This window comes from Loxodonta africana, chromosome 24, assembly GCF_030014295.1.
Source record: "Loxodonta africana isolate mLoxAfr1 chromosome 24, mLoxAfr1.hap2, whole genome shotgun sequence".
Lineage (NCBI taxonomy): Eukaryota > Metazoa > Chordata > Mammalia > Proboscidea > Elephantidae > Loxodonta > Loxodonta africana.
This window is the reverse complement of record NC_087365.1, coordinates 2,316,185-2,328,879: the sequence shown is the minus strand read 5'-3', so window position 1 is coordinate 2,328,879 and position 12,695 is coordinate 2,316,185. Positions and strand designations below refer to the sequence as shown.

Below are 12,695 nucleotides of genomic sequence, written 5' to 3'. Positions count from 1 at the left end.
TTAGATGGGAGTGATACATAAGGCTACCAGTAGGGAGATAGTGAAAGCTAGTAGAATGTTTACGTAGATATAGGGCATTATTGGTAATTATGAAGTGTACTTAGTCTAATGAGTCAAAATCATTTCTTTTGTCTAAACTAATTACCATATTCAGCTCATTCAAGTCCTTTTTGCATTCATTCATATGCTAATTCTAGGGCTAGAAATGTAATTAGTGCTAATGCTATTGAGAGCATTAAGTTTAGGTTCTCAATTTGAATTGCCCATGGTAGTGGTAGAAGTAGTGCAATTTCTAAATCAAATAGTAGGAATGTAATAGCTACAAGAAAGAATTTTATGGAGAAACGTAGGCGAGCAGAGCCTATGGGATCAAGCCCACATTCGTATGGGCTTGCTTTTTCTGAGTATACTATCTGAGTACGCAATCAGGATTAATAATGAGGTTAGTATAATGTTGGTGGATAATGTAATTAGAAGATTAATTATTCTTTTTCGGATTTTTATCAAAACTTACTGATTGGAAGTTCGTTGCAGTAATCGATACTAAAAGAACAGGATCTTCATCAGTAAATTGATAAGTATAAGAATAGTCATACTACGTCTATGAAACGTCAGTATTAGGCAGCTGCTTCAGAGCCAAAATGGTGGTTGGATGTGAAATGAAATTTGAGTTGGTGGATAAAGCAAACGATAAGAAATGTAGATCTGAGGATTACATGGAGGCCATGGAAACCTGTGGCTATAAAAAATGTTGAGCCATAAACACCATTGGAGATTGCAAAGGATGCTTCATAACACTCGGAGGCTTGGACAAATGTAAAGTAGACACTAGCGAAATGGTAATAAAGACAGCTTGAAGTATGTGCTTGCGCTTTCCATTAGGCTGTGGTGAGCTCAGGTGATGGTTACTCCTGAGGCCGGGAGAACTAATGTATTTAGGAGTGGAATTTCTAGGGGATTTAGTGGATGATGCCTGTGAAGGGGTCAGCAGCATCCTAATTCAGGGGTAGGAGCCAAGCTGGAATGATAAAATACTCAGAAGAATCCTGTAAAGAAAAATACCTCAGAAACAATAAATAGGACCATACCGTATTGAAGTCCTTTTTGTACAATGGATGTATGGTGGTCTTGGAAGATTCCCTCTCATACTACATCTCGTCATCACTGGTATATAGTTAGAGTGTTGGTAAGTAGGCCTAGGGATAGTAGGGCAGCTGCATGATAGTGGAATCATATAATTAAGCTGGAGGTTATAAGTAGGGCAGATAGCACTCCAGTGAGAGGTCAAGGGCTTGGTAAGTGCGTGTTTGGTGTGTCATTACATGACATCATTTGGATAGAGGCTAACTAGGAGGGTGAAAACATATGCTTGAATAAGTGCTACTGCAAATTCTAAGATTGTAAGCAAGAGTAGAATAATAAAGGTGATTGTAGCTGTTGTTGGACTAATTGATATTAGAGCTAATGTGGCGGCTCCAGTAAGATGGATAAGTAGGTGACCTGCTGCAATATTAGTGGTGACTCGAATAGTTAGGGCCATTGGTTAAATGAAGAGGCTAATAGTTTCAATAATAAGTACTGGAATAAGAAATATGTGTGTCCCTTGTGGGAGAAAATGGGCTAGTGAGGCTTTAGTTTTATATGAGAAACCTGTGACAACTGCTCCTGCTCACAGGGGGATTGCTATACTTAAGTTTATAGATAGTTGAGTGGTAGGGTAAATAAATGAGGTAATAGGCCCAGTAGGTTAATTGATCCAATACATAGAATTAGGGGAACTAATATAAGAGATCCCGATCATCCTTTTGTATTGTGAATGGATATTATTTGTTTTAGAATCAGTTGGATTAGTCATTGTTGGGTTAGTTATTAGTTGATTTGGAGCTGGGAATAACATGGCTGGGAACGAGATAATTAGAACTGCGATAGGGAGTCCTATGATTGTGGGAGTGATGAAAGAGGCAAATAGATTTTGGTTCATTTTAGTTCTCAGGGAGTTGAATGTGTGGTAGCACGGAATACCTTTGGTGAGGGATTAAGGGGGTAAATAGTTTTAGGTACTTTGGTCTGTAGCAATATAAATAGGATAATAAATATGGAAGCAATAATAATGAGTCATGGTGCTGTATCTAGTTATGGCATTCATTAAGGGAAGGCTTGGCTCCCAAACTCTAACTTAAAAGGCTAGTGCTATAATAGCTTCTCAATGATTTATAGTAGTGATGCTGATTAGCCTTCAAAATGTTTTAGCAGAACTAATTCAAATACAAGTGGTATGTAGCTATGGTTTGACCCACAGATTTCGGAGCATTGACCGTAAAATAGGCCTGGTCATGTTGATGTTAGTGTTGCTTGGTTTAGTCGTCTGGGGATGGCATCTGTTTTTAAGCCCAGCGATGAGACAGCTCATGAGTGAAGGATGTCTTCTGATGAGATTAGTATTTGAATCGGCATTTCCATAGGTAGAACTACAGATTGTCTACTTCTAATAGTCGTAGTTCTCTGGGCTTGAGGTCATCAGTGGGAATTATATACAAATTAAAAGTCAGGTCCTCATAGTCAGTATATTCATAGCTTCAGTATCATTGGTGACCTATACTTTTTCCCAGGAATACCAACGGAGCTTGAGGTTTTGGGTCAACAATTTTCCTTGGCTTACTTTCTCTTTGAGGTCATGTTTTCTTGATATCAGAGAGGTAATGCTGAGGGCTCAAATCTGGGTTTTGATCAGCAGAAAAAAAATCCATTAAGGTTACTAAACCCACCCTCATTCTACTGTTGATGAAAAGTAGTCTTTTGATCTCACACGAGATGTAGTCCAAGAACTTGAGGTGAAAATGCCAGTTCACTAGTAAGAAATGAGACTTGGCGTGACTTCATATTTATATGTGTATTATGGGATTGAGTTGCTTAGCAGTGTGGAGCCAAATCCCTGAGCAGAGATGATCCCCTTAGGAGGGCTTGCAGACAGGAGCTCTGGACAATTTGGGCTTCACCAGAGAAGCACCAAGTTTACTCTGGGCAACGAGTTTGGAAATTGACAACATAGACAGCCCATGTAGAGCCTAAAGAAGCACTTCTTGAATATCAAAATGGAAAAGAGTGCAAATGGCAGGTTGTGGGTTCTTATGGAATCTTCCTAATAGGATATATTTAAGGGTCTGTCTAAAGAGGTCTCTTTTGTTCATGGGTAGAATGATAAAGAAGATGAGCTCCTGAGATTCCTCTCAGTCCATGATCCGTCCTTCTTATTTCTTTTTGTCCACCCTGCAGGAGATCACAACTCTTAGGTAACCAAGACCATACACTACAAAATGTAACAGACAAAAGCTTTACTTTTAAAATGTCCGAAAAGGCCTGTTGTGGATTAAATTAAGGAGTTCCAATCCTTACACTGTTCTATCAACACAGTTTAATGGTTTAATAGTTTAATTCAACTTTAATTTTCTAACGGCTTACACCTTCCCAAATATCATCAAAAGCTTTCCTCATATTAAAAATAATAGGAAAACATATTGAAAAAAAGACCCAGACATTAGAATTTTCCTCTGCAGAGAGGAATAAATGAAAGGCAATACATGAATAGAACTTGATGTCTGGAAAAATTCTCAGAAGCTGTGTTTTAGAACTAAGATATTTCTCTAAGGCACTATTTTTGACAAGGTCAATAAGTTTCACTTTTGCAGAGCAGTCTCTGAGCAAGTAAAATCTCCAGGGCGATTGGTGTGCACAATATGTCTGAACAGATATATCAATTTATTAAATAGTATTTGTTCTAGGCAATTAAAGATCACAAAAGGATCTGTCGTTATGTTATGCTGTTGTTATTGTTAGGTGCCCTCGAGTCCATTCTGACTCACAGTGACCGTATGTACCACAGAACGAAGCACTGCCTGATCCTGTGCCATACTCACAATCATTGTTATGTTTGAGCCCATTGTCGCCACCACTGTGACAATTCATCTCATTGAGGGTCTTTCACTTTTTCACCAACCCTCTACTTTACCAAGCAGGATGTCCTTCTCCAGTGACTGGTCCTGCCTGATGACATGTCCAAAGTACACGAGACCGGGAGTCGTCATCCTGGTTTCCAAAGAGCACTCTGGCTGTATTTCTTCCAGGACAGGCTTGTTTGTTCTTCTGGCAGTCCATCGTATATTCAAGATTCTTTGCCAACACCACAATTCAAAGGTGTCAATTATTTTTTGGTCTTCCTTATTTATTGTCCAGCTTTCCCATGCATATGAGGTGATTTAGAATACCATGGCTTGGGTCAGGAGCACCTTAGTCCTCAAAGTGTCATCTTTGCTTTTGAACACTTTAAAGAGGTCTTTTGCAGCACATTTGCCCAATGCAATACATTGATTTCTTAACTGCTGCTTCCGTGGATGTTTATTGTGGATTCAAATGAAATGAAATCCTTGACAATGTCAAACTTTTCTCCATTTATCATGACATTGCTTACTGGACCAGTTGTGAGGGTTTTTGTTTTCTTTATGTTGAGGCATAATCTATACTAAAGGCTTTCATTTTCATCAGTAAGTACTTCAAGTCCCTTTCACTTTCAGCCATTAAGGTTGTGTCATGTGCATACTGCAGGTTGTTAATGAGTACTCCACCAGTCCTGATGATACATTCTTCTTCACATAGTCTAGCTTCTCAGATTATTTGCTCAGCATACAGATTGAATAAGTATGGTGAAAGTATGCAACCCTGATGCACACCCTTCTTGATTTTTCAAATATGCAGCGACTCCTTGCTCTGCTCAAACAATTGCGTGTTGTTCTGTGTACAGGTTCCTTACCAGCACAATTAAGTGTTCTGCAATTCCCGTTCTTCGCAATGTCATCCGTAATTTATTATGATCCACATAGTCCAATGCCTTTGCATAGTCAATAAGACACAGGTAAACATCCTTCTTCAGCTTCAACTTGAACCTACATATCAGAAATTGTATTCTCTGCTTTCAGCCAGGATCCATCTGACATCAGCAATGATATCCCTCATTCTATGACCTCTTCTGAGTCCAGCTTGTACTGCTGCAACCACTTTTGAATGATCTTCAGCAAGATTTTACTTGTGTGTGGTATTAATGAAATTCTTCGATAATTTCCATATTCTGCTGTACCACCTTTCTTTGGAATGGGCACAAATGTGGATCTCTTCCAGTCAGTTGGCCAGGTAGCTGTCTTCCAAATTTATTGACATAGATGAGTGGGCTTCTCCAGTGCTGCCTCAATTTGTTGAAACACCTCAATTGGTATTCTATCAATTCCTGGAGCCTTGCTTTTTGTCAATGCCTCAGTGTAGCTTGGAATTCTTCCTTCAGTACTGTTGGTTCTTCGTCATATGATACCTTCTTAAATGGTTGAACATTGACCAGTTCTTTTTGGTACAGTGACTCTGTATTCATTTCATCTGCTTTTGATGCTTCCTGTGTCATTCAATCTTTTGCACACAGCACCCATGCCATTCAATCTTTTGCACATAGAGTCCTTCAAAATTGAGGCTCAAGGCTTGATTTTTTTCTTTGGTCCTTTCAGTTTTAGAAATGCTTTCTAACTCCAGATCTTTGCACATTTCTTTATAATATTTTACTTTGTCTTCTTGAGCTACCCTTTGAAATCTTCTGTTCAGCTCTTTTACTTCATCATTTCTTCCTTTCGCTTTAGCTACTCTACATTCTTGAGCATGGTTCAGAATCTCTTCTTACATCCATTTTGCTCTTTTTCTTTCCTGTCTTTTCAATGACCTTTTCTTTCTTCTTTATGTGTGATGTCCTTGATGTCTTCCCACAACTTGCCTGGTCTTCTGTCATTAGTGTTCAATGTGCTAAATCTATACTTGAGATGGTCTCCAAATTCAGGTGGCACATACTCAAGGCCATATTTTGGCTCTAGTGGACTTTTTAAAATTTTCCTCAGCTTCAACTTGAACTTACATATCAGAAATTGTTGGTCTCTTCATAGTTGGCCCCTGGCCTTGTTGTTACTGATGATGTTGCACTCTTCCATCATCTCTTTCACAGATGCAGTTGATTTGATTCCTGTGTTTTCCATCAGGTGAAGTTCACATGCATAGTTGCCGTTTACGTTGTTGAAAAATGGTATTTGCAACGAACAAGTTGTTGGCCTTGCACAATTCTATCATGCAACCTCTGCCATCATTTCTGTCACCAAAGATATATTTTCCAACTACCAATCCTTCTTCTTCGTTTCCAACTTTCACATTCCAGTCGCCAGTAATTATCAATGCATCTTAATTGCATATTTGATCAGTTTCAAACTACTGCCTAGGATATTGATCTTTATACATTTCATTTTTGATGACTTTCAATTTTCCTAGATTCATACTTCATGCATTCCACATCCCAGTTACTAATGGGTGGAGCTATTTCTTCTCATTTTGAGTAATGCCACATCAGTAAATGAAGGTCTCAAAGGCTTGACCCCATCCACTTCGAGGAGGCAGCTCTCCCCCAGTCGTATTTTGAGTGCCTTCTAACCTGAGGGAATCATCCTCTGGCACTATATCAGGCAATGTTCTGCTGCTATTCATAAGGTTTTCGCTGGTCAGTTTTTTTAGAAGTAAACTTCCTGGTCCTTCTTTCTAGTCTGTCTTAATCTGGAGGTTCCGCTGAAACCTGTCCAACAAGGGTGACCCTGCTGGATTTGAAATACCAGTGACAAATCTCTCAGTATCACAGCAATATGCAAGCCCCCACAGTATGACAAACTGACAGACATATATTACTTTTTCTCAAGTAAGTGCAAGGTATTTAGATATTACTCCAATCTGGAAGCTTTCTGCATATATCAGATTAAGTTAGAACTAAAACCAGGAAATCATGCCTTAATGTTGAATTGAGTTTATTTGGATAACACACATTAAAACACTTTGAGAAATATAATAGATGATGATTCCCAAACACATGGAATAATAATGACCTGTCTCACTCTCATGATCATTCTTAGGTCATTCATGATCATTGTTGGCCTTTATGTGAGTGGACAAAGAGCAACGAAATTATCTAGTTACCCCAAATAACTTTGAATTGCTATAGATCAAGTTAGATTTCCCATTGTTTATCTGTCTAATCACAGTGTAAGAGAATGGGAAGGTAACACAAAATAGTCTCCTAACCTAGCATAAAGGTTTAGTCAACACATTTTGTTACATGCCAAAATATCTTAATTTTAGAGTTATTATTACAGTTTACCAGAAGTGTTAAATGTTAGAAGACAAAGTGATCTTAGGTATTTTGAAAGCATACATCCCTGCAGGAAGTAAAGCTGCATTCTCCAAAAATTTGATGGCCCCCGATAATCAAGGGGCAAGTTTGCATAGAGCATACTCTTGATCACTAAAGATGATAAAAGAATCCCACAGATAGTGGAAACAACACACCAGTTAGAAAGGTACAGAAATAGATTCTGAGGGAATGGAAGGGAATGTGGTACAGAAAAGAAAGAGGAAAAAGAGGAACCCAGGGGTATTCCTGTTGAGTCTATTTAACCCCAAAGCACTTAGCTCTCAGAGCGGGAATTCCTCCTCAAAGTTGCCAGCTGAAGGGGTATCCTGCCCAAAAGAACTATATAACACAAAGGTATAAAAGAAGGGGAAGATTTTAGGAATGTATATACCTACATAGGAAAACAAATCTAAAGATTGAATCAAGGAAACATTTGGAGAGAGATAAAAGAAACTGGATCTAGTGAGGAGAAAGCCTATGTTTTCCATTCAGGCAGACCTAACTCCATACAGTCCTCAAGGACTGCATGAGATTACTAGTTGGTGACCATGGGCAAGAGTTCCCTCCTAAAAACTCAGGTTTTCTATCTGAAAAACGGAGATAATTGATCAAACACTGGTGGCTACAATTGTAATAAAAATGTGCATCAGCCTACAGTGGCATAACTAGTAGGGTGCAAGGGGTGCGAACCACACCCCCTGACACTGTCAGAAGGGGTGACACCAAAATGATGCCAGAGTTTTCAGTGGCAGCAGTGGTGGTGGTGGCTACAGGGGCTGGTGAGCCAGTGCTACAGGGGTTTCCAAGGCAATGGGATCACTGGGGTTGATGTCATCTGTCACCCAGTGTGGTAACATGTTACACTCCCCCCTTTACCCACCGCTCAGGGTGCCAGCAGCCAGGCTGTGGCACTTGCCATTGAGCAGAGAGGAGAGCCTCTGTCTTGGCCAATGGGAAAGAAGAAGAGCCCCAGGGAGCCTCAGGAGGTGGGGAGGAGCTGGGCCTCTCTACCAATTGGGGGAGTTTTCTGGTTGGCCCTGACCTCGGGCTCTGGGGAGGAACGGGGTGTGATACCATGAGTTACCACGCTGGATGACACCAACCCTAGTGATGCCACTCTCAGCCTGCTCCTTCACAGAGGGGTTGAATGAAGCCTTGATGGCTTTGTCATACACAAAACAGCAATGCTCAGGACAGAATGGTGATGGTCTCTATAGATCCTCAGTGTCATGTTAAACTGGAGGAAGACCACCTGATAACTCCATGACTACTTTCCTTACCATGCAGGAAAGAGGGAACTGGCTAGAGACCTGGAGTTGGAACTTTGGGGGAAATTGGCCAAGTCATTCTAGAACATGATGCCTGAGGGAGGAAAACTGGACCCCTGTGTCCTTGGCTTTCAGACAGCAGTTTCAGGCAATCAGAGACTACCAGTACCAAGTCCAGAGCAGGATACTAGCAAATAGAATCCAGATGCCCGTTATAGAAATTGTTCAATACAACCAAGTAACGTTTGTCCCAGGATGTCAAGGATGACTCAATATTAGTAAATCTGCAAATGTCTATATAAGTACTTTGTTATACAGGTTGAAGGAGAATGACTATAACTATGTAAAAATACTGAAAAATCATTTTAGAATAAAGCTCATAGGGATACAAGGATGCATAGTTAGTACTATATTAATCTATTATCATGTCTCCATGTATATATGCATGCCTCTAAAGACAGAATTGAGCCACACACTCTTGTGAACATCCTGAGCCCCTCTTAGTAAAGACAAGAACAAAGCAAGAATAGCCATGGTTATTCTGTTATTTTTATTGCTCTGGGAACGCTAGTCACTTAAATTAGACCAAAAAAAAAAAAAAAGACTAACAGAATGGAAAAGAAAAAATTATCGTTATTTGGCAAGATATATATTTGAAACTCTCAAAATGATTACTAAAAATGCTTAGAAAATGTGAATTATCAGGAGTAACTGGAAATTATCCACAAAAAAATTGCTTAAAAAACAAGGTGATGATGAGGAGGGCAAAGCTTGTTGCACAATCGCATCCCCCTGCAGAAATATAAAAGGAGACGACTAAGAAGTGAAGCAACTGAAGATTTTGGAATCTCAGACAACTACTTAAGAACTGGAGTACCAAAAGGAAAGCTGAATCAAGAGGAAGGTAGAGGGACTTCTGTGAAGATGGCACGATAAACAGATCATTATTCTGACCCCACCCCACAAATACAATAAGAAATACAACAAGGAAATAGCGCTTGACCTTGAGAGAGTCTAAATCAAGGCGCAGAGGACAGTATCTGGGAACTGCGGACAAGCAAGGATCAATGAATGAATAACTAGTCACATATGGTAGGAAAATCACTTCTCCCACTGTCTCTACCCCTCCCCCATACTGTGAACTGAGGGAGTGGCCCCAGCAAAAGAGCCTGCCTCCCTATCACACCTTGCTTATGCAAAAAGATGGTACCCCAAGCTTCTGCTCTAAAACCAATGAGACAGAAATCCCTGGGGGTCCATTCAGAGTATGATAGCCCATCCACTACCCAGTAACTATTGACTTCCAGGCTGCTGTGAATTGGTACAGAAGGCCCCCTGCAGTAGGGCCTGTTTTCACAGCCAGCATTCTGCCTGCCTACGCAACCCATAAATTCAGGCCCCCAAAATCAACAGGATAGTTCTCCCAAGGGGTCGCTTCAGGTCTATCTGCCCCCTGGTCAGTGCTGAGGACTGTTGACTGAGGCTGCTGTGTGCCAGGAAGTGGGCACTTTGAGCGGAGCCTACATTCACAGCCAACATATTACTCATGGTGCTCTGATAGCAATAAGGCAACCTCCCTGGGGGTCTGTTCAGAGTGTGGCAGCCCTTTTACCACACAAAAACTGTTGGCTTCTTGACTAATATGAATCCCATGAAAGGTCACCTGCACTGCAGTGCAGCTAGGAGGTGGGTCACTTAAGTGGAAATAGCTCTCCCCCACCACAGGGCCACTGAGACTCTGAAATCAACAAAATAGATTTCTCAGAGGTCTTTCTGGGCAGTTCCAGCCCCTCCTTCTCCTGATAGAAAGCAACGTGAGCCTATGCTTCCCCTGAATGCCAGATCAGATATAAGCATCTCCCACAAAGCAGGGAAGGAAACCTCGGGCAAAACAGGAAGGCAACACCCAGCCCCACAGGGTGTTTTCTGGGTGTGAGAGATCCAACTAAAAATGTGGTCACAGAAACAAAGCAAGAGAGGGAGTGATAAGCAGAGACATAGGACTGCACCTCGGTGGACAGACTGATTAGTGTGCAATATTTTGTCTGAGTGGTGGTGCTTGCTGGTAGCAGATTGATCACAGTGTGTTTTCTGGTGTGTTTGGGAGACATTGAGATTTGAAAACCTTAGGTCTGGGAATTGTTAATTCTAATTAAATCAAGAAGGGAGAAGGAGCTATCACAGAGGGAGAGGAAGCAGTAGGCAAAGTCTTAAGGCTCCAGCTGCTTAAAGTTTTTTTTGGGGGGGGGAAGGTGTGCAGCAAAAACATCAAACACTGAGGAGAGCTGAGAAAGTTAACCCTCTTGAAAACGCCAATGCCTCAACAATAAAAATCTCTAGACACACAAAGACAAGAGAAACAATGGCTCATCCAAATGAACATATGAAGAGAGTAAAATCATATTTATGGAATGCCAAATGATGAAAAGAATGGAAAAATATAATCCAAAAACATTAAACATTATTTAAAATCTAAGGGAAAATATAGGCAAAGCTCTAAAAGAAACAAAGAAAACAATGCATGAACAAAGTGAAGATTTAGAAAAAGATAAAAAGAAACAAAAGAAAATATTGCAACTGAAATGAGAAGAACAGTGGAAGGATTAAATAACATATTTAATCAGGCAGAAGAATCAGTGAATTGGAGGATAAATAGTTTAAATTACAGAGACTGAAAAGCAGCAAGAACAGAAGCTCAAGTAATTTGAGAACAGTTCAATGTAATTATAGAACATCAACAGATCTAATATATGCATAATGAGAGTTTCAGAAATAGATGAGAGAAAGGGATAGAAAGAATATTTGAAGAAATGACAGAAAATTTCCCCAATCTGATGAAGGACACGAATCTACATGTCCCAGAAGTTCAAAGAACTCCAATTGAGATAATCCAAAAGAAATCTACACGAAGACACATCACAATCGGGTTCTCAAAAGGGAAAGATAAAGAGAGAATTCTGAAAGCAGGGAAAGAGAAGCAAATAGTCACATATAAAAGGTCCCCAATAAAATTAAGAGCCAATTTATCTGCAGAAACATTGGAGGCCAGAATGTAATAGAATGATATATTTAAAGTGTTGGGAAAAACAAACAAACAAACTGTCAACAAAGAATATTATACCAGAGAAACTGTCCTTCAAGAATGAGGGTGAAATTAAAATATTCTCAGGCAAACAGAAATTGAGAGAGTTCATATCCACCAGGCCAGCCCTTCAAAAAATGCTAAAGGGAATTCTACAAATGGAAGGGAAAACACATTAGAAAGTCATTCAAAGCCATACACAAAAAAGAAAGACCCCCAAAAAGGGAATTGCATGAACAAGTATAGGGGCTAGTAATAAGATATTCATGCTTGATAATTCTAATTGTTTTGTCCCTCATGCTTTATAATAACAAAAGTATGAAAAGCAAACATAAAATTATATTACAGGGCACATGTAATTACCATATTTTTATGCAAATAATGTGTGTTTTCTATATTTTTTTGCCAGCTGTACCCGCCCTCCGTAAGGTATTTTCATAAATGCCTTTTTTTTTTTTTTTTTTACGTGTTGCTGGTAGAATTGGAGGGAGAAATAGACAACACTACAATAATGGTTGGAGACTTCAATACACCACTTGCCATACTGGACAGATCATCTAGAAAGAAGAGTAACAAGGAAACAGAGGTCCTGAATGACATTATAAACCAACTAGGCTTAATAGGCATATATAGAACACTTCACCCAACAACAGCACAATATACATTCTACTCCAGTGTGCACAGAAAATTCTGTAGCACAGACTAAATTGTAGGTCACAAAGCAAGTCTCAATAAATTTAGAAAAGCTTGAAATCATACAAAGTATTTTCTGAGCACAATGGAGTAAAACTAGAAATCAATAATTGAAAAAAAACTGTAAAATACATAAATATATGGAAGTTAACAATATACTATTAAACTACTAATGAGTCAAGGAAGGAATCAAAAAAGAAGTCACGATTTTCTTAGAGTCAAAGTTAAATGAAAGGACAACATACCAAAACTTATGAGATGCAACAAAGTCAGTACTCAGAGAGAAATTTATAGCAATAAATACCTACATGAAAAAAAGAAAGAGCTCAAATTAACAGCCTAACTGCAACTTGAGGAACTAGAAAGAGAAGAGCAAACTAAGCTTAAACCTACCAGAAGA

General features: G+C 39.5%; 1 pseudogene; it reads right to left on the bottom strand.

The window, feature by feature from the left end:
- Window positions 1-1,318: 1,318 nt before the first annotated feature.
- Window positions 1,319-2,299, bottom strand: LOC135228634 (ATP synthase subunit a-like; annotated as a pseudogene).
- Window positions 2,300-12,695: the final 10,396 nt, after the last annotated feature.